We start from the raw sequence: 21,955 nt of genomic DNA, 5'->3' as shown, positions 1-21,955 counted from the left end.
CTTGTCTCAGTCCCAACCCTCGAACTCAGCACCGCCTTCCTAACCTGCAATCTTCTTCCTGACCTCTCCACCCCCACCCCCACTCCGGCCTATCACCCTCACCTTGACCTCCTTCCACCTATCGTATTTCCAATGCCCCTCCCCCAAGTCCCTCCTCCCTACATTTTATCTTCGCCTGCTGGACACACTTTCCTCAAACCTGAAGTAGGGCTCATGCCCGAAACATCGATTCTCCTGCTCCTTGGATGCTGCCTGACCTGCTGCGCTTTTCCAGCAACACATTTTCAGCTAAAAATCACACAGCCCAGGTTATCATCCAACAGGTTTAGTTGGAAACACTAGCTTTCGGAGCACTGCTCCTTCATCAGGTGGTTGATGAAGGAGCAGTGTTCCAAAAGCTAGAGCTTCCAAATAAACCTTTTCAACTATAACCTGGTGTTGTGTGGTTTTTAACTCCTTCAGATGTGTCATGTTTCATAAGAATTCAGTAATCTTGGTCACAAGGATGGTTAAAATAAATGGACTAACAGTTCTCAACTTCAATCACCTGATTTTAATGACATGAGACAACTCATGCACTGAAATGGTTTGAACAAAGGAGAAACATTGACTTAAGATGGCTGCAGTGGTCACCCAAGCACGTTCAGGCAAACTCAAAGATAATGTGAGATAAACAAAGTCAGTCTGAGCCAGAATTAGCATGTTAATCAAAAGATACAAACTCAGTTGAAAGAAACCCATGAAGAAATCCTTAAGAAGGAAGCCTGATATCTCGTTGTAATTAAAAGATTTGTGGAATTTTCACATACTGGAATGAAAGTCCCCTACAAATTATCCAGCTTGAAAAATAATAATGTCAGGTATGTGAACACACAAATGAACCATATTTCAGGAAAACAGCTTCTGAGTAGAAGACAGAAAGTAAATGAATAACAACAGAGCTGGAAGATTCTCTCTCTCTCTCTCCTTTTCGTCGTCTTGAAAACCAAGACTGATAATAAAGTCTGCTGAAGAAACATCTACTCACCAAAAAAGTACTTTACAGATCAACTAAATTGCCATGGTCTAGGTTCAATGCTCACAAATCTAGAAGTCCAACAGTGTTTTAAACTGCATATTTTTATATTTATATTGCACCAAGCAACTTCCCTTTTTCAAATAATACCTGTGATTGTGTCTATGTGTGAGTGTGTGTATATTTGATGTTATGATTTACTCTTCTTCACAAGTACTTAATAGAATTCCTCTTACTTTCATGGAAATAAACCCTGTATTTGGTTCCTTAATTTTGATTAGATCTATGTTTAATTGAAATATGGTAGTGCTATGTGATAAAAAATGTGATAAACATTTGATGTGACCCAGGGGGTTAAAGCGAGGGGTGTCGATCATCCCTCTCGCTTGATTTTAACATCTTCACACAAAATGTAGGAAAAAAGGTTTCACATCCAACACTAACCACGTCAGACTCTCATCTAGATAATCAATGGTGAGCCTTATTTATTTTACGAAAAATTGCACTGAAGTACAAACACTTAAATCATGTGACTGTGTGATTCAAAACAGCATAACAACTCCATTAAAATAAAAAGGACTGTGATTGCTGGAAATTAGAAACAACATCAGAAATTGCTGGGAAAACTCAGCAGGTCTGGCAGCATCTATGGAGAGAAATCAGAGTGAACATTTCAGGTGCAGTGACCCTTCTTCAGAACTGAAGGGAACTAAACAACTGAATTAGGGTCACTCGACCTGAAATGTTCACACTGATTTCTCTCCATAGATGCTGCCAGACCTGCTGAGTTTTTCCAGCAATTTTGATTTTTTGTTCCATTAGCAACCAACCTGGATCTTTTCACGTGCATTTTTCTGGATTAGTAAGACTCTTATGTCACATCGCTCTATGTTACTTAGAGTTTTATGTGTGTGTGTGCGTGTGTGCGTGTGTGTGTATATATTTTAGCACATTTGAAATAGCTAAGGCAAAAAATAAATTCAAACAAATAACTTGAAAAACAGACACACATCACTTTTAGCCGAAAATAGATTTTAATCCAGCTAGGTGGGAGTTGAAAAAATAAAATATTTTGTTCTTTCCTTGATGCAATAATATTTTGGATCAGAGAGCAAAAGTTAAACAATTTGAAGACTCCCCTGCAGTAATAGTCCACCGTTGATGAAGGAGAAACACATGCACTACATTAAGTGCAGTGAAGGAGAAACACATGCACTACATTAAGTGCAGTGACAAACATGTCAATGTATTTACTTTCTGTACTCACAATTTGGTTCCAAACAATTTTTTTTAATCAAAGAAGCAGCAAAATGATGACTCAATCAAACCTGTCAATCATGTTATTATCTACATTGACATAGTTCAGTTCACTCTCATGGGTTCAAGCTCTACTCCAGTTGGAGCCCATAATCCAGGTTGGCAATGGCAACAATATGATCGGAAGTATTATCTTTCCACTAAAACATTAAACCATGGTTCCTTTTTCCTTTCTGTCAAAGATCGCATGTCATCAACAATCAGGAGTTCTCCCAATATCCTGATCAAAAATGCCTCCAAATTTTATAACTCACACCAAGCCCTGTACACCAAACATCAGCTTGCTCACTGAGATACATCCCGAATAAGAAACACTTTGCTTTCAAAGTTCTCAGCTCTGCTTTTCAAATCCCTCCATATCTCTATAATCTCCACCAACCCAAAACCCTCCGAGTTATTTGCACTGCTAACATTCTAGCCTTCTTAGCAACTCAGATTTTAATCATTTCCACCAATTATAACTATACCTTTCTTCAAATGCCAAGAGTAGAGGGCTTTGGCATTCTGTCCTGAAACCTCTTCCCCTCTTTCCTCCTCTTTCTTTGTTAAAAGCACTTAAAATCATCCTTTGCCACCTAGCCTTTGATCATCTGCCCTGATATATTTTTGTGTGTTTCTGTGCCAATTTGTTTTTAATGCTCCAGAGAAGTATTTTATTGTATTACAAAACACCAAATAAATACAAGTATTTGTATATCCCTTTGATCGACTCCAGACTATAGATAAGGTAAAAACAATGACTGCAGATGCTGGAAACTAGATTCTGGATTAGTGGTGCTGGAAGAGCACAGTGCTGAGTTGGAAGTTTGGAACTGGGGTGAGGTGGGGGAAGGGGAAATGAGGAAACTGTTGAAATCCACATTGATGCCCTGGGGTTGAAGTGTTCTGAGTCGGAAGATGAGGCGTTCTTCCTCCAGGCGTCTGGTGGTGGGGGAGCGGCGGTGAAGGAGGCCCAGGACCTCCATGTCCTCAGCAGAGTGGGAGGGGGGTTGAAATGTTGGGCCACGGGGCGGTGTGGTTGATTGGTGCGGGTGTCCCGGAGATGTTCCCTAAAGCGCTCTGCTAGGAGGCGCCCAGTCTCCCCAATGTAGAGGAGACCGCAGCAGGAGCAACGGATACAATAAATGATATTAGTGGATGTGGAGGTAAAACTTTGACGGATGTGGAAGGCTCCTTTAGGGCCTTGGATAGAGGTGAGGGAGGAGGTGTGGGCGCAGGTTTTACAGTTCCTGCGGTGGCAAGGGAAAGTGCTGTGCTCTTCCAGCACCACTAATCCAGAATCCAGACTATAGATAGTCAATTCATTTGATAGCTGTGACTGAGATTCAGAACAAAAGAACAGCTTTGTTAACCACATTTACCAGCCAACATCAACAGCAGCAAAAGCAAGCACATTAAATATCCAGTGGTTTAGACTTGACTCTTTCTTCGCAGTTGCCCAATACTCCCGTTTCCTGAAGCTCTCTGCTGCACGTTACATTTATTGGCTTAATTAACTTTGGAATCTTAATCTCTTAGAGTTTTGTAATACACCTCAATTAATTAGTTCTGTTAAGCCACTTATGCTTCAGGACACAGATACAAAACTAATCAGTGCTGATCTGGGGGTACGTAGTGACTATTCTTGCACTTACTTTAGTTTTAGAACTGCATATTGTAACATCATCCTGGCTTCAACACACTTTAGGAAAGAATATGGAGGTTTTACAGAAAAGAATGAGAATATAGTTTTGAATCCCTAAAACTGGTTACACTGAATGGAGAAGTTGGCACTGTTCTCCTCGGCTTTAAGAAACTTGAAAGGAGAATTGATTGAGGTATGCAAAATCCTCAGCGGTTTGAAGAGAGTACACAAGGGGAAACTGTCCACATCAATGGAAGGATCAAAAAGCAGATGGCACAGGCTTAAAGTAATTGGAAAAAGAAGCAATGGCACTCTGCCTGAGAATGTGGCGGAAGAAGGTTCATTCAAGACATTCCAAAGGCAACTGGGTTATTATTCAGAAAAAAAAATGAGCAAGGTTACTGGGAAAAGGCATTGGAGTGATAATGGAAGACCTTTTCCTTCGGACAGTCACCAGAGATGACAGGACAAATGGATTCTTCAATGTTGTAACTATTCTATAATTTTCCAAGGTAGCTCCAGGACAGCCTGCACCTGAGGCAAGATCTGAAATTTTAGTGGCCTGTATTACCAAATAGTGACAAAACAACAATATTATGGCAGCATTTATCACTTGCAGATTTCACAGAAAATTATTCACCATTCTAATTTGACCCCAAGGTAAGGAATTTCCCACCCAGGTCTCTCCTCCAGCTCTTTTAACACACTTCTTAAAAACTACTACTGAGCAATATTTTTTGGGGGGGAAACCATTCTAATATTGTTTCTATTGCTCAGTGTCAAATTTCATTTGGCAATTCTAGTTAGGATTTCATACTATACTAAAACAGTGAAAGAAATGTTGTCACCATTGTGGGAATGTTATCTGCATAAAAATTGCAATGGCTCAAGATCTTATTGATTAGCTGAACAGGTTTGTGAGTCTAAATGACCCACTGCTGCTCCTGTTTCACTTGTGCTTATATATACCACTATCCTCTGAGAGGAGGGTCGCTTTACCAACACTGTTCAAATCTCAGCAACAAATGGAGGCCTTGGTTTTCAGTACAACAGATTTCCTTCTTCAGATGCAACTTGCATGGGTAAAACATTACAGGAATCATTGTTTTGTCCAGATCTCAATTCAACAACAGCTACCCTAAAATCCCTTCTGTGACCACAGAATTAAGGTGCCCCTGCTGCTAGATTCTATATGCCAGACAGTCAATGTGGCACATGAGTGTGCACATGCTCTTATGACCATCTCTAGGCCTTTCAAAAGGAGGCAGAGTTGCACTTCTGTCCCAAGAGATTTCCACAACTAGCAACTTCATTTTTGTTGCTGAGTACACATTCCAAGTACAAGCACAACACCAGAAATGTAGAATAGAGCAAGTATGAACAAACACCAGGAGGAGGAAGCAGTACAAAAAAAACATAAACCTCAACAAAGATATCAGCAGTATTTCAGTTCCATTGTATCTAGAGAGATTTCCCAATAATAACACATACTTTAAAGGTACTTCACTGCCTTCAAGGGACTGCGACATCCTGTGGTCATGAAAGACATGAGTGCAAATTTCTTTTTCCTTTCATATCTCAGAATAATATAAGCACAAACGAAGGGATTGGCACTCATCACAGTTGGTTTATTACAGAGGTTGATCAAGTGAAAGAGGTCTTAAGACCACATTGTGCAAACAAAAAAAGATGGCTGTTCTCATTGCAATAGAACTGGACTGAACAGACAAAAAAGGCAATAATTTAGAGCTGTAAAGGAAAACAAACCATCAAATAAATGCCATCAGTTTCCACTCCCAACTGATCTTCTGATTCCAGTTTACACATTTTGTGTGTTTCACTTTGTAGCTGACAATCTCAAATAAAACATGCATATTTTCTGAGACTGATCAGGCTTGGTACCTGAACGGGGCTAGCTTTCTGTTGCTTGGGATGACCTCGCTCCATCGTCTGTCACAATTGCCTCTTACACCACCACATGTCAAAGTTTGATTTCTCTTTATGATATGGTCGACTTACTCACTGCAAATGTAACGATGTTGAAGATATTGCTGCATTGCACTTTAATCTGAAGCTCAGGTTATACCTTCTGCTAGGAAAGCACACATGGACCTGCATAATGCTATACTGTTCCTGCTGACAGCTGAACAGAATGGACCAGTGCAGCCAGGTACAGCAAGGCCTCAGGCTTTGGGGGAAAAAAAAGCAAAGTAGAAGAATTGCACAAGGCTCCAGATGGAAAATGATGACCAACCATGAGAAAATGGAATGTTGTGTTTGTTAGAACAGTTACACAACAGTCTTCCTTTTAAAGTTTCTGGATAACCCAATCCAACAATTAAATGCCTAGATGAAGGCATACAGCATTATTTTTGTTTCCTCAGGGAACATGGGCTTCTCTGGCAAGGCCAACACTTACAGCCCACCCCAATTGCCCCGAAGTGGTTGTGATGTTCTCCTTTTTTGACTTGCTGCAATGCATAAGGCTGGTAGGTACACCCCAGTGACATTGGAAGGGGAATTACAGATGTTTCATCCAGTGCCAGATTCCATCCGTCTTTGGATTAGCTGATCATGCATGGAGTAGTACACTAACGTAGGAACATGTGGACAGGAAGGAGGACTCAGGAATAACAATCAATCAATTATTCAGCAGCAATTCATCAACTTAAAAACATGCCACATTGGTAACAGGCAGGAATACGTCAGGCTTTTCTGTGACTTTGTCTATTGTTGAATATTCTGGGAATGCTCTTAAGCTTATTTATATGTTTTATCTCTTTATATCCCTGTCAAGCAATGGATCAGGAGATAACTGGAAGATGTGGGTGGTAAATAATTTCGACAGAACATGATCCAAAAAAAGCAATAATTCAGAACAGTATAGCAAAACAAACCGTCAAATAAATGCCATCAGTTCCCACTCCCAACTGATCTCCTAATTCCAGTTTACATATTTTGTGTGTTTCACTTTGTAGCTGAGAATCTCAAATAAAACATGCATATTTTCTGAGACTGATCAGGCTATCACAAAGCTTATGTAGCCTTTAAATTATCTGAAATGTAATTACTCAAAAAATTGTAATGCACATTATCTTGCATGAGCCAAGACGACAAATTAACCTTGAAACTTCCGACTCTTCAGTTCATCCACAAAAATATTCTTCACAATTAGAAGATCATCTAATATTCTTACAACATTGAATCTGGATCTCTGGGTTTCAGGTGATTGGCCAATAAACACATGGACTGTGATAAATGACGTTGATATTCTATCTCATCTACTTCAGGTTTTTCCTTCTCTTGTTTGCAAACTTGCAGCAGTAGCAGCTTTTGTTCCACACTGATGATGAACTAGATCCTGCAGCAACCTACCAAGTTACTTTGGTTCTTCATTCAATCCTCGTTCTATGAAATAGTCTCACAGATGTTTCAACTTGCTTCCTCAGTCCTGAATCATCTGTATTCATCTCAAATCACTGAAAATGAGCAACAGCACTTCAAATGTGACACTGATTTACTGAATGCCTCAAGCTCTCAGACCATTGTCATGCCCATGTGGGGCTGCTAATCCACAGAGGTTAAATTTGCAATCAACACTCCTCAGGTAAAACAGTATGGGTCCAGAATTACATCAGACAAACAGCACAAAAACAGACCATTTAGCCCAAACAGCCCATGATGGAGTTTATGCCCCATTTCAGATATCATCTATTAACTTCTCTCTCAAATACTCATCCTGCCTTCTCTAAAATGCATCAATATCATTGCTTCACGCAATTTCTGTGCTAACAACTACATAATTCTCACCACTCTTCAGGTAAAGAGGTTTCTTCTGAATTTCCGACTGAATTCTTGGTGACCATCTTATACTGAGCTCAGTTGGCTGGACAGCTGGTTTGTGATGCAGAATAATACCAACAGCATGGGTTCAATTCCAGGACTGACTGAGACGGCTATGAAAGACTCTTCTCTACCTATCCCCTCACTTGCGGTATGGTGACCCTCAGGTTAAACCACCATGAGAAATCTCTCTCTCTCTCTCTCTGTAATGAGAAAGCAGTCCCATAGTCTGCTAGGACTACGGCGACTTTACATTTCACCTTATATTGAAGGCCACTAGTTATGTTTTTCCCCACAAAAGGAGACAGTCTCTCAGTATTCACCCATCAAAATATTTTCTAATTTTAAAGATGTCTATTGGGTAACTCCTCGGCCTTCTTTTTACAACAATAAAGAGAGGCCAACCTTGTCAATCCTGTAACGATATCTATGTCTACACATTTCTAGGAGCATCCTTGTAAATCTTCTCTGCATCCTTTTTGTTCCTTTATATTCTATCATATCATCACCAGAACTCATCTCAGTATTCGAACGTGGTTCAACCAAGGCACCATTTAGGTTTTTTATAACTCACTTACTTTTCAGTTCTATTCCTTTCGAAACAGAGCTGAATGATTGAGTTTTTTTAAACCTATGGCACAGTTTTTTATTGACCACACTTCTACCACACTTAAACCATCACATTATGAGCATTTAATGACCTCCTTGTTCTTCTGACCAAAATGTAACCCATCATATCTATCAGTATTGAACTTCATTTGTCATTCATTTAGCCATTCAACGAGTTTTTTTAATCATCCCCTGTAGTTTATTGCGGTCACCCTTCACACTGACTTTGCCACCACAACAGTTCATGTAAATTGTAGACAGCAGTGATCCCAGCATTTCCTTTCCCCACTTCCTCCCATTCGTAGGAAGAAATCCTCAGAATTTGGCAGGTGCTTCAGGTATTGCCTGAAACAACACCGAGACACCTGTTGATTCTTAGGTGGAAGGGTCCCCACTATCACATCTTCTATCCAACAAGCACTCAAGAGGACCCAATAGGCATTCATTAGGAGTCAGATTTCCAAAAGGGCAGGGGAGATGTCAGTATGAGGCCATCAACTGCTGTGCTCAGGAGCATTACTTAAATCAAACGCTATATCTGACCCCAGGAAAATAGTGGTTCAGGCAGAGGACACAATCCACTAATTTGTGTTTTATAGAAATTCAGAGGAAATGTTTAGAGTAGGAGGTTAGAGTGGAACAGCACTTAGTGGCCATTCCCAAGCCCTATGCACAGGCTTCTAACTAGACACGGAGTACTTTTACTCCACATGACCATTTACACTCCAAGTTGACAAGCTGCTCACATTCCTCCACCAGCTTGCAGCTTGGACAATCCCAACAGTGAGAGGGTGAAGCTCTTCAGAGATCATTAATTGGTCACTTGAGGGAACCAAATAATGAAGGGGCAGGTATGTTGGTCTTGGACCTTTCTACCAGAAATTTACTTCTGTCAGAAAAGAAAGAAAGCCAGGATCAAGGATAGCTCCTCCTATATCTTATTAAATGCCCTTCCCACCTTCTAACTTGTCGCTTCCTGGATCAGGAGGTTCCTCCTTGAATTAGTACCCTCTACTCCCACTGCCTGCTTTCTAACTTGAAGACAGGTGACAATTCATTCTGCCACTTATCAAACCCCCAACTTCATTTTCTCTAAACTGATCCATCAGTCCATCAAGATACACATTTGCAAAGATCTTTTGAAAATTCAGATAAATTATATTTACTGCATTATCATCATTTATTGTTACCTCTTTAAACAATCCAAAAGATTGGTCCTTTTTGAAATCCATGCCAAATTTTGTTTTCATTCTTATATGTTCTTCTATAAATTCCTTTTTCATATTTTCCCCATCCCAATGTTAAGCTGACTGGTCACAAATTCCTTGCACATGTAAATCCTACCTTTAGGATGACAGAACATGAGCTATCATCTAGCCATTTGGTAACATTTTTTTTCATGAGTAATGAAGAAATCAGCAATAATGCCTCTGCTATCTCTTCCTGAGAATTTTCCAAAATACGTGAAAGCAATCCATTCTCACCAGGTTAAGTCCTCTCTGAGTTACTTAATTAACTCAATGCATCACCTTTTTCTAAAACAAAATGCACTTATCTCATTGCACATTTCATCTTTCAGTGTCATGACCTCCTGTTCTATTCTCCCTGGTAAATACTGAAGCAAAATAATTGTTTAATATTTCTTGTCATCCATCATTATCTGGGGTAATATTCTCTCTATCCCTTAATGGTCTGATCCCAGTACAGTCGTATTTTTTTTAAAAAAGATATGCCTGTAAAACATTTTATTATTTTATTTTATACTCCTGCACATTATAGTTCATCTTTGCCTTTTTTTAAAAAAAACTTCTCTCAATCTCTTTATATTCTCCCCCAACATGCACCCTTCTAATATGTACTTCACGTTTGCCTCTTTCTTAACCCTCAATTGCACCTTTTTTATCTTTATTTATCCTGAGAGGCCTGTTAGTGCTTACTTCAATCCTTTTAACAGAATACCCTTTTTCTGACCTCTGTTAAACATTGCTTTGAACCTATGTAAGCAAATACTGTAGATGCTAGAAATCTGAAATTAAAAAAAAGAGAAAATGCAGAAACACAACAGCTCAGACAGGGGAAAAAAAATATCACTTTGTCAATGACGATGCTGAAACATCAGCTTATGAAACTTCCCTGGTTAGTCATCACACACAAAAGCTGAGAGGTCATGATGTGAAGGTGCCGGTGTTGGACTGAGGTAAACAAAGTCAAAAATCACACAACACTGTGGATGCTGGAGATCTGAAATAAACTTCCCAAGAAGAGTCATAACAGAGCTGAAACATTAATTATGGTTTTCTCTCCACAGATGCTGCCAGATCTGCTGAGTTTCTTCAGCATTTTCTCTTTTTCTAATTTTAAATTCAAGCATCTACAGTATTTTGCTTTTTTTCCCCAGTGTTGAACTCACTGCCAGTTCTCTTCCATCTTGAAGTGGTTCTACTTGCCTCTCTGTGAGATTTCTATTTTAACCTTTCAGCTTGTTCACATATTTCCTTTCCATTTTCCTCCTTGCATTTGATGAAGTGTTTGCAAAAATGATTTAAACAGTGTTCCAAAAAACATGATACACTGGAGGAACAATACCTCATTTTCCACAAAGGCACCTTTTAGTCTCAAGGACTCAGCACTGAGAACAACTTCAGAGCATGACCTCTGTCCTTAATTTTGATTCCTACCTGCTACCCCAATCATGTCTTATTTGTGTCTTACCGGCTTTACTCTTAGCAGAGGGAATGCATTTTCTCCTTTTCACACCTATCATTTACATCTCTATCACTCCTTTACCACCATTAGCAGTCTCTGTGTCCTTTGGTCTGTCAATTTTACAATCTATTCCACTTACTCCTCCTCCCCTCTGTGCGCAGCATTTAAAACATGTTTTCCAGTTCTTTTCAGTTCTGAAGAGTCATATCAAACTCAAAACATTAACATGTTTCTCTCTCCGCAGATGCCGCCTGACCTGTTGAGATTGTCCAGGAATTTCTTTTTTTACTTTGGATTTCTAGCATCTGCTATATTTTGCTTTTATACAAATAAGTATGAATCTAAAGTCCAGCTCTGCTGAAGGATTCAGATAAAAATTGATGGCCTGTTGGTGACCATGTTAGATTTTCAAGGTTTGCGTAAAGATTTGTGGGTCAGGTGCCATAGTTGTGGGTATGTTCGCCGAGCTGGCAAGTTGATTTCATCCCCTGTCTAGGTGTCATCTTCAGTACTTTGGAGATGTGGAGCGCTGCTGTACTGTGTCACATGGAATTTACTTGGTTTCATTCCTGCAGCTTCCAATTGCCGGTTCTGGTTGTTTGTTGTAGTGGCCGGTGTATTGGGTCTAGGTCTATGCATTTGTTGATGGAGTCTGTGAATGAATGTCACGCTTCTAGAAATTATACGCATACCCTCTGTTTAGTTTGTCCTATGATTACTGTGTTGCCCAAGTCGAATTTGTCGTCGTCATCTGTGTGCATGCTTACTACGGATAGCTGGTCGTGGCGTTTAGTGGCTAGTTGTTGATTGTGGATGCGGATTGCTAGCTGTCTGCCTGTTTGTCCTATATGATTCATGCAGTCTTTGCAGTGAATCGTGTCAATTATGTTAATCTTGCACATAATGGGTGTATGGTCTTTTGTCCTGGTGAGTTCTTGTCTGAGCGTGGTGGTCTGTTTAGGTCATTAACCAGATTGGCTGGAGAAATCTGGCTGTCAGTTCTGAGATTTTTGTATATCAGGTGACATGGCTCGCATGTTGGGTCATGGCATGTCTTCATCGTGTTGTTTGTCTGTTGGACCTCTGCAGACAAGGTTGTGGGGGTATCCATTCTTGGTGAAAACTCTGTAGAGGTGTTCTTCTCTTCATGTCAGGAGTGCTGCAGTGCTTGGGAGCCCTTTTGAACAGTGTCCTCATGACAACCATGAGCACTAACTAGCCACTAAACGCCATGACCAGTTGTCCCTTTTAGCCACATACACAGATGACAGGACCACAAATTCAACCGGGACAACACAACAATCATAGGACAAGCTAAACAAAGGATAGCCAGAGAATTTCTAGAATCATGGCATTCAGCCACGGACTCCATTAACAAACACATAGACCTAGACCCAATATACCGGCCACGACATAATCAACCGAAAACGGAAATCAGAAGCAGCAGGAACAGAACCAAATAAATTCCAGAAGGCCCAGTACAGCAGCGCTTGACAGGAGGCTCCAAAGCACCGAAGATGTCACCTAGACAGGAGCAAAACATCTGCAAATCAACTTCCCAGCTTGGTGAACATACCCATAATCACAGCATCTTATATTTTACTCAGCATGGGGTTAGTTCAACTTCCAGTCTTCAACCTTGGCATAGGTCCTCAGATGGTAGTTTTAGTGCACTCCAAAAAGAGTGATGCATAACTAAATGTCTTTTCTTTTGGATACAATGTTAAATGCAAAGTAGGTTGCATGTGAAACATCCCATGGCATATTTGAAGGAGAGCAGCATCTGCTTGTCAGTACTAAAAGAAAATGATCACTTTTCATTGCCCTTCTGCTCATTCCACACCTTCGATACTTACAGAGTCATGACCTATAAAAGTGACAAATTGAGTAAAACGTGATACAGAATCTTTGGACATCAGAAACTGCCTTATATCTGCAATATCATTCTGGTTTACTTCTTAACAATGACAAAATAGATAACATATGTGTGCATATTTATCAAGATGGATCTTGTTCCCTCAATAGGCTCCAAATTAAAACTGCATATCCCTAAGATATTACACCCAAGCCACAAATTCACAGTGTTAAATTTGAACACTTTAAATTATTTTTAGTATGACAACTGGATTATTACAGGAAACCGACGTCAACAGGTCATTTGACTTATCTGATCTATGCCTGTGTTAATAGCTTCCTCCACCTCTAATTAACTTTTTCATCACTTTAGTCATTTCTTTCTCATAGAGTCCTAGAATCATACAGCATGGAAACAGACCCTTCAGTCCAACTGGCCTATACCGGTCAGATATCCTAAACTGAACTAGTCCCATTTGCCAGTGTCTGGCCCTTATCCTTCTAAACTTCTCCTCATCATGTACCTGTCAAAATGTCTGTTAAATGTTGTAATTGTCCCCGCCTCTACTATTTCCTCTGGCAGCTCATTCCATACACACAACACCCTCCATGTAACAAAAGTACCCACCCCTCATTAGTCTGGCCTTAGCACACCCCACTCTGAAATTCATTGAAGTTGTACGTTTCACACATTTCCTGATGAAGGGCTTATGACAGAAATGTCAATTCTCCTGCCCCTTAGATACTGCCTGACCTGCTGTGCTTTTCTAGCACCACACTCTCGACTCTGATCTCCAGCATCTGCAGTCCTCACTTTCTCCTTGTCTCACGAACTTTATATACAAAATTTTCCACATTCTGTACAGTTTAAAAAATCATTGTAAATTCTTCATTTGATCTCATATCGCTATCCCCTTCTGCTGAAATTTCCTACATAAATGGGGACATATGGTTCATATCTATTCTATCAAATGTCTTTTAATTTAAAATGCAACGTCAGATTTCCTCTTTGTCTTATTCTTTCCAGAGAAGAGAATTCTGCACAGCTTGATTGTTTATTGATGGGTGAGCAAAGGCCATGTGCTTCACAAGCTTGGTTCACAGTAACTTTTTTTTGTACAGCATATGACTTCAAACTGATTTCATTTGAAATCAAAAAGAATTTGCATATCATTTGCTAGGTGCCCTTTTAAAATGATCACCATTTTTCAGTTGCTATGATATAACTAGTTCCGAGGCTGAAAGAAATAATAGCTTCCCTTTTCCCAGAGAAGCAGAGTAAAATATGCACTCAATGCCCCACACAACAATAAATAGCTACATTTAATCTGTCAGGTTGTTCACTTTTTAACCTAGTGCACATGCCAACTACGCAGTTAAATGCAAAGTCTCAATTCTGTAAAAAAAAACTGAATTGTGCAATTATACCAGACAGTGATCTTGAAGAGGTCTCAGCCTGAAAAAGCTATCAGTTTTTGGGTTTGTTTGCTCTGTGCCAAATAAGATTAGGGACTGAGGCAGCTATATTTAATCGTGATAAGTCACCTGGACCAAATTAGATACATCCAAGGATAATGAGGGAATTAACACTAAATTGTCGGCGCACTGGCCAAAAACATACATCCCTCCATAGATACAGGAATGCTACCTGAGGACTGGATAATTGAATAAGTTATACACTTGTGCAGAAATGGCATCGAGGATAAATCCAGCAAGTACAGAATAGAGTAGAGAAAAATCTTTTAAAAACGACTTGTGAAGATATTGGCTGAATGATTTGATGAAACAGTAGGTACTGATGAGCAGTTGGATTTTTGACTGGAAAAAGATCAAGAGTGGGGGCCCATAAATGTACTTGTTGTTTTTCTTGGTGTAAAGCAATGAGCCAGGTTTAGGCACAATTTCAAAATCTGAACTCTCAAAACTTTCAAATATCGTAACCAGTGAAGGAGACGAGTTTAACCTTCAAAAAGACATAGACAAGCGAGTGGAAGATGTGCACAGGAGAGATGAAATTTTGTGCAGATAGAGGATACATTTGGTAGGAAGAATGTGAAAAGACTAATAAAAGGTATGACTCTACAGGGGAGTAGGAGCAAAGGGAATTGAGTATGTCAGTGCAATAGTTTAAGAAGCCATCTAATAAAGCATATAACATTTCAATAGAGGCATGCAATTCAAAAGCGAGAAAGTTTTTTTTATAAATTGCCATAAAATACTAGTTTTGGCCACAATTGGAGTATTGAGTCCAATTCTGGGGACCACACATCAGGGAAGATGTGAAAGCATTAAACAGACACTCGGAAAATCATAAGAATGATTCCAACAATAAGCAGCTTCAGTTATGAGCAAATGCTGGAGACATTGCAGCTGTTTTCCTTGGAGATGAGGAGATTACAAGGAGATTTGATCAAGGCGTCCAAACGGAGCAGATAGGGAGACATTGTCCCCTCTGGCAGAAGGGTCCAGAACTACAGGGCACTGACTTAATGTGATTGGCAACAGAAGCAAGGTTGATATGATGGAGAACTTTTTTTTTACATTTAACAATGTACTCTAGATTGTACTGCCCAAGTGTGTGCCAGAGGCAGATTCAAGTGTGGCTTTCAAAAAAGAATTTGATCATTATTTGAAGAGAAAAAAGAGCAATGCTTACAAAAAGGATAGGATTAGGTGAGTTGTTCTTACTGGAGCTAGCAAGGACAAAAAGGGCCAACTGACCTCATTGATGCTGGAATCTTTTGAGCCTCTGTATTAATGAGTATGATGCCAATAAGCATCACTTTCAAGTAAAACAAATCAAACTAGAAAATTCATCATAGCTCCTGCAACCTGTGTTTAATTAAACTGTCACAACAAGGAGAGGGAAGATGAGGGAACGTGGGCAATTTCATTAATACTTTTGCTTCATCTCAACCATTTCAACAATTTTCAACTGTTAAAAGAGACTTTTCTTAAAATTTCCTTTGTTGTGTCTTATGCATCCCAAAAAACATCCATGACTTCTGGAAAACATAGACACAGGTTGTTAAGAAAGAAAACTACTACCTTGACTAAGTGAAACAAATATCAGCCAAACGGAAAATCAGAATGTGTCCCCTGACTGGGTTGTTCAAATTCCAAAGAAGTGGGCACAATGGAAATATGTATGCGCACAATTCTGATCGCTTGATAGAAGTGGATTAAAATAAAAATGATAAGTCGATGCTTCTTGGCTAAGAGTGTTGATGTGATATAAAAGTCACAGTCCCAGCATCACAAGAAAAATATTCTTTCCTTGGGAAGAAATACATCCAGTGCAACAAGCATTACAGAGTATGCAGCAGTAAGGAGAAGAGATCTGAGCATTAGGTTTCACTTCACTGGCAAGCAATTTGAGTCCAAATCTATAATAAATTTGATTTCAAATTTACTTGCAATTATTTCCATACAACTGTGGAAATGAAGTGCAACTGGAATTCATATATTACACATAAAAAAGCTGATGAAAGCCATATGAGGAATGCACAGAACTCCCAAGTGGATGATGAGGTGAGGTAGGGTGCACATTTGATGGAATATATTATGCACATAAATCCAGCTAGAATTTAAAGGCTTATGAAAACCAGAACTACCCATTCCTGAAGTATTGCTAATGTATAAAAGATTTCTCCTCCAACGCAAGTGATATTCTATCTTGGCATAAAGATGGCTATGTGTTTAATGTTACTGCAAAGTTTACAAAAACAGCAACAATTATTTTAGTTCAGAGGACCAAACTACAATTATCCTTTCAATTCCTCACCCACCATTGGGTAATAGACACAAATCTGCTGGAATTCTTTTTAAGAAGATTACATTTCCATAACCACCCTCCACTCCCAAAGCATGAAGTCAATTCATTTAATCTTGCTATGATATGTCATGGGATTCCTCTGGTGTTACCAGCAGATTCTGAAGTAAGTGCCATTTGTACAGAATGGGAGTACACTTCTGTCAGTTGTCAATATTTTAATCAGATAAAAGAGAATACCCAGCTTCAACAAATGCTTCCCATGTAAATCTGTGTCAGTTGCATTCTCGAGACATGTTTAAACCTCATTCCAAATAACCATGCACTATTGACAAGGCTCCAGTTAATAGGACAATAACTTAATACAAATGCTGGGATTTAAGGTTCTATTCACTCTTGCCATAGTGCTGCAAATATTCTCCTTGAGGGATGACTTTAGTAAGCTGACAAGGAAATTGGATTTCCATCAGCACATTCTCCTCACGTGTGTGTGTGGGCTTCCTCTGGGTGCTCCAGTTTCCTCCCATAGTCCAAAGGCGTGCAGGTTAGGTGGATTGGCCGAGATAAATGGCCCACTGTGTCCGGGGAAGTGTAGGTTAGGTGGATTAGCCATGGGAAATGCAGGGTTATAGTGAGAGGGTAACGGATTCAGTCTGGGTGCGATTCTCTTTGGAGGATCTTTGTGGACTCGTGCCGAATTCCCTGTTTCCACACTGTAGAGATTCAATGATTTCTCGATCATAGGTTCAAATCTGCTACGGTACCTGCTATAGCAAACACCTGTGTGTTTCTGTCAAAATTTACACATCAGTTAGAAAGGATTTTGATATAATTTGATATAAAATATTAGTATTTGTTCTGTGGATCTATTTTTAAACTGAATAAAACTATATCCAAAATGCTCAAAATACAAAAAAAACTTAGTGGATCTGGCATGAGCTGTGGAAAAATAGGCCATGACCATGTATAAAAGCAATCTCATGGAAGGGTTCCTCCTCCACCTCAATGTCCAAACAGCATTGGGCTTCAATATTGAGCAAGATGTTGTGAAACTTGAAAGGGTTCAGAAAAGATTTACAAGGATGTTACCAGGGTTGGAGGATTTGAGCTCTCGGGAGAGGCTGAGTAGGTTGGGGCTGTTTTTCCTGGAGCGTCGGAGACTGAGGGGTGACCTTATAGAGGTTTACAAAATTATGAGGGGCATGGATAGGATAAATAGACAAAGTCTTTTTCCTGGGCTGGGGGAGTCCAGAACTTGAGGGCAAAGGTTTAGGGTGAGAGGGGAAAGATATAAAAGAGGCTTAAGTGGCAACTTTTTCACACAGAGGGTGGTACGTGTACGGAATGAGCTGCCAGAGGAAGTGGTGGAGGCTGTTACAATTGCAACATTTAAGACACATTTGGATGGATATATGAATAGGAAGGGTTTGGAGGGATATGGGCCAGGTGCTGGCAGGTGAACCTAGATTGGGTTGGGATATCTGGTCAGCATGGACAGGTTGGACCAAAGGATCTGTTTCCATGCTGTACATCTCTATGACTTTAATTCAAGCAATAGAGGACTCCTTAAAGTTGAAAGGCCGTCAGGGTCACTCATTTTGACAATGCGGTCTCTCCTAGTAGGTTGAACTGCTGGTCTAACACTGCTAGAAGCCTACTATTCCCAAAAGGATTGTAACTGTTGAGGCAGTTAAATCAGAGACCAGCACCTGGAAGGCTATGGTGGTGGCAAGCTAATGACATTTATAAGCTGATAGGAGCTTGATATCAGGGTTCCAACACCTACATCCAACCCATTAACTCAATGTCTTTCACCACAAAGGCGGCCTATCCTGGTGAGTGTTTCCAGCACTCAGTTGTCATATTAGGTAGTGATCCTGGAATAACACAGATAATTGAACATTTTTGTCCCTTGCAGTTGCTTGTGCTTATAAGATGGATTGTCTTGGACTGTAGCAAAAATGACAAGTGTCCCAGGTTCCAACTCAAAGTTTACTCATTTTAAAAAGGTAAGTGAGACTCTACAGTGTATTCACTCTCATTTCCAAGTAGAAAACCAGTTGATGAAAATATATATAAACATGGAGTTTGACCTCAAAGTGTGGGCATAGCCAGTGTTTAGATATGATCAAAGTGAGGATGAGGTGTTCAAAGCTGGAGCTGAAAGGAAAAAGACAATGGGATTCAACAGGGCATCAGGCTTCCAAACAGTCTGCTTCATTTTGAAGCAAGGAAAGAAACATATGCATTGGCATGGAGTTGATGGCAAGAAACAGAAATAATGACTTTGATGTTCTGATATTTGGTTGGATGAACATCAACTTCAATTTTGACTTGATTGCTGAATGCGATAGAACAGACGTTCTTTTATTGTCAAAAGATGCAGTTAAATGCAATCAATATTTACATAAAAGCTGAATCCGTGCATGCAGATGGAGTCACTAAATGGAAGATGAAGAACAGGAAAGACTGATGCTTGGGATAGAGCCGAGAGTGTGGTGCTGGAAAAGCACAGGTCAGGCAGCATCCGATGAGCAGGAGAATCAACATTTCGGGCATAAGCCCTCCATCAGGAATGAGGCTTGTGCGTCGGGGCTGAGAGATAAATGGGAGGGAAGTGGGGTTGGGGGAAAGGTAGCTGGGAAAGCGACAGGGAGATGAAGGTGAGGGAGAAGGTGATAGGTCAGAGGGGGCAGTGATGGACGGGTCTGGAGAGTAGTGCCGAGTTGGAGGCTTGGGACTGGGCTAATATGTGGGGAAGGGAAATGAAGAAGCTGTTGAAATCCACATTTATCCCATGTGGTTGCAGGATCCCAAGACGGAAAATGAGGCGTTCCTCCTCCAAGCGTTGGGTGGTAACAGTTTGGCGGTGGAGGCAGCCCAGGACCTACATGTCCTTGACAGAGTGGGAGGGGGAGTTGAAGTGTTCAGCCATGGGGCGGTGGGATTAGTGGGTGCCAGTGTCCCAGAGATGTTCTCTGAAACTTAAACTGAAAATTGAAACTCTGATGCTTGGGGCAATAAGGAAGTGTTGGTGTCTCGGCATCACTCCTCAATTGTGCCTTTAAGACCAAATACAAGTCACAGAAAGTGCAAAATCTTCATATCATTCATTATATTTGTGAACTACAGAAGTGAGTGCAACTTATTATTTCATCACTTCCAAAGATAAATAATATTTCCACAAAAATATTTCACAGTCAAATCTTGTCTCACTGTCATCAATGCCTCTTCCTTCAAACCAAACACCCAAGCCAGTGATATAATAGGCAAGTTCTCATAGCAGATTGTAGTGATTGTAAAATGGACCTTTGCCAAACAGTTTTTGATTATAAGACACCCATTGCTCAAACTGGCATTTGAGACATAAAGCAAATAAGTACTCCCGCCAACACATGCATGGGGTCACACGAGTTAGCTAGAGTTCACTGACCATTTGACAAACGGTGGTCATTCAGGGAGGTGGAATGGTGGTTACCTAACAAAAACAAATACTTTAAAAGCTGAAAATCTGAAATAAAAACAAAATCCTGATATGGAAACCTCTGAGGGCAGAGAACTCAGGATCAACAGTTCAGGGGTGTGACCTTTGATTTGTTGCTATATTATGGGATTAGTAATCCTAGGGCAGAACTTGTTGCATAGTGACAGAGGAACATTATATATATCTGGAATAAAAACAAGTAAAGAAAACAAGTCTCAGTGTTGGTAATCCACATTCAGATTGGTTGTAATAAACATCCAATTTGTGTTAATGTCCACTAGGGAATGAAATCAGACCTCCTCACTCAGTCTGACCTACATGTAACTCCATATTCCCAGCAAAGTGGCTGATTCTGAAAAACCCTCATCCCTAACATCCAGGACTACATACAACATTGGGTGAGGTACAGTATAGAGCAAGCAAGCAAGCAATAGCCTAACATGGATGCACTCTGAATCACACTTTAAAGCTAATTTCCTGAACTCTACTTCAACCATTCCTGAAAATGTTCAGTCCCACCAGCAGAATAGACCCAGCTGAAGTGGTGACTTTATGTTATATGCCCAGAAAGTGTGGCTATTAGCGACCTCAACATTGACTCCAGACTCCATGAAGTCTCATGTCATTAACTGAAGTATAGATGAGGAAACCTCCTGCTGAATCAGTACGAGAAGTGAGGCTGAGCGAGGGCTTGGAACCTACTCTGGAGGGGGCACTTCACATCACTAAGTTTGGCTCAGCTGTCCCACTTTTGCAATGAGGACACCACGTACTGTTTTTTATCTCATTTTTTCACTGTGTCATACGGGTTAGATTCAAAACAGATTTATCAGCACAAACATGGCCGCACATGAAGTGGTGTCGGCCATCAGCAATATAATTGTATTCAAATATGATCCCTAACCTCAAAGAGCCTAACGTATCACTCACTTTGACATTACCATCAACTTTAGGGTACAACACTAAGTCAATAAGTCTAGGGGGAACAGGAGAACACTAACAAAGCTTAAAATGAGGTGCCAACCTGATACAAATGAAACACAGAACTACAAAACCATTAAACATTACAACAGTAAAGAGGACTACATTATCCTTGAACCAAAGGATCAAACCTAAGTTCAGCAGCCCTACCACACACAGTCATGCACAGTGATGGACAACTTACCAAGAGGAGACAGCTCCACAAATAACATTATCCTCAGTGATGGCAGAATCCAGTACATCAGTACAAATGATAATCCAGAACTGCCAAGTGTATGATACAGTTCATCATCCTTCTGCAACCTCCAGAATCTGAAATGCTGACTTTCTGTCATAGAGTCAGAGATGGACAGCACAGAAACTGACTCTTTGGTCCAACTCGTCCATGCCAACCAGATATCCCAACCCAATTTAGTCCCGCCTGCCAGCACCTGCCCATATCCCTCCAAACCCTTCCTATTCATATACCTATCCAGATGCCTTTTAAATATTGTAATTGTACTAGCCTCCATCACTTCCTCTGGGTAAAAACAATGACTGCAGATGCTGGAAACCAGATTCTGGATCAGTGGTGCTGGAAGAGCACAGCAATTCAGGCAGCATCCGAGGACAGGCAAAATCGACGTTTCGGGCAAAAGCCCTTCATCAGGAATAAAGGCAGAGAGCCTGAAGCGTGGAGAGATAAGCTAGAGGAGGGTGGGGGTGGGGAGAGAGTGGCATAGAGTACAATAAGAGAGAGGAGGAAAACCT

The 21,955-nt window shown here is 40.3% G+C and overlaps 1 protein-coding gene across 22 annotated transcripts in view; it reads right to left on the bottom strand.

Moving 5' to 3' along the window:
• adgrl3.1 (adhesion G protein-coupled receptor L3.1) overlaps positions 1-21,955 on the bottom strand; it is a 682,401-nt gene that overhangs the window by 475,507 nt on the left and 184,939 nt on the right. Inside the window, exon 3 of one of the 22 annotated variants that reach the window (XM_043717813.1) lies at positions 7,332-7,435. The exons of the other annotated variants lie outside the window; for them this stretch is intronic. The gene's annotated coding sequence lies outside the window, so the exon portion shown is untranslated. The remainder of the gene's footprint in view (positions 1-7,331; positions 7,436-21,955) is intronic. 22 annotated transcript variants of the gene reach the window in all.

The sequence above is a fragment of the Chiloscyllium plagiosum genome, chromosome 2 (assembly GCF_004010195.1).
Source record: "Chiloscyllium plagiosum isolate BGI_BamShark_2017 chromosome 2, ASM401019v2, whole genome shotgun sequence".
Lineage (NCBI taxonomy): Eukaryota > Metazoa > Chordata > Chondrichthyes > Orectolobiformes > Hemiscylliidae > Chiloscyllium > Chiloscyllium plagiosum.
This window is presented reverse-complemented; position numbering and strand designations above follow the sequence as displayed.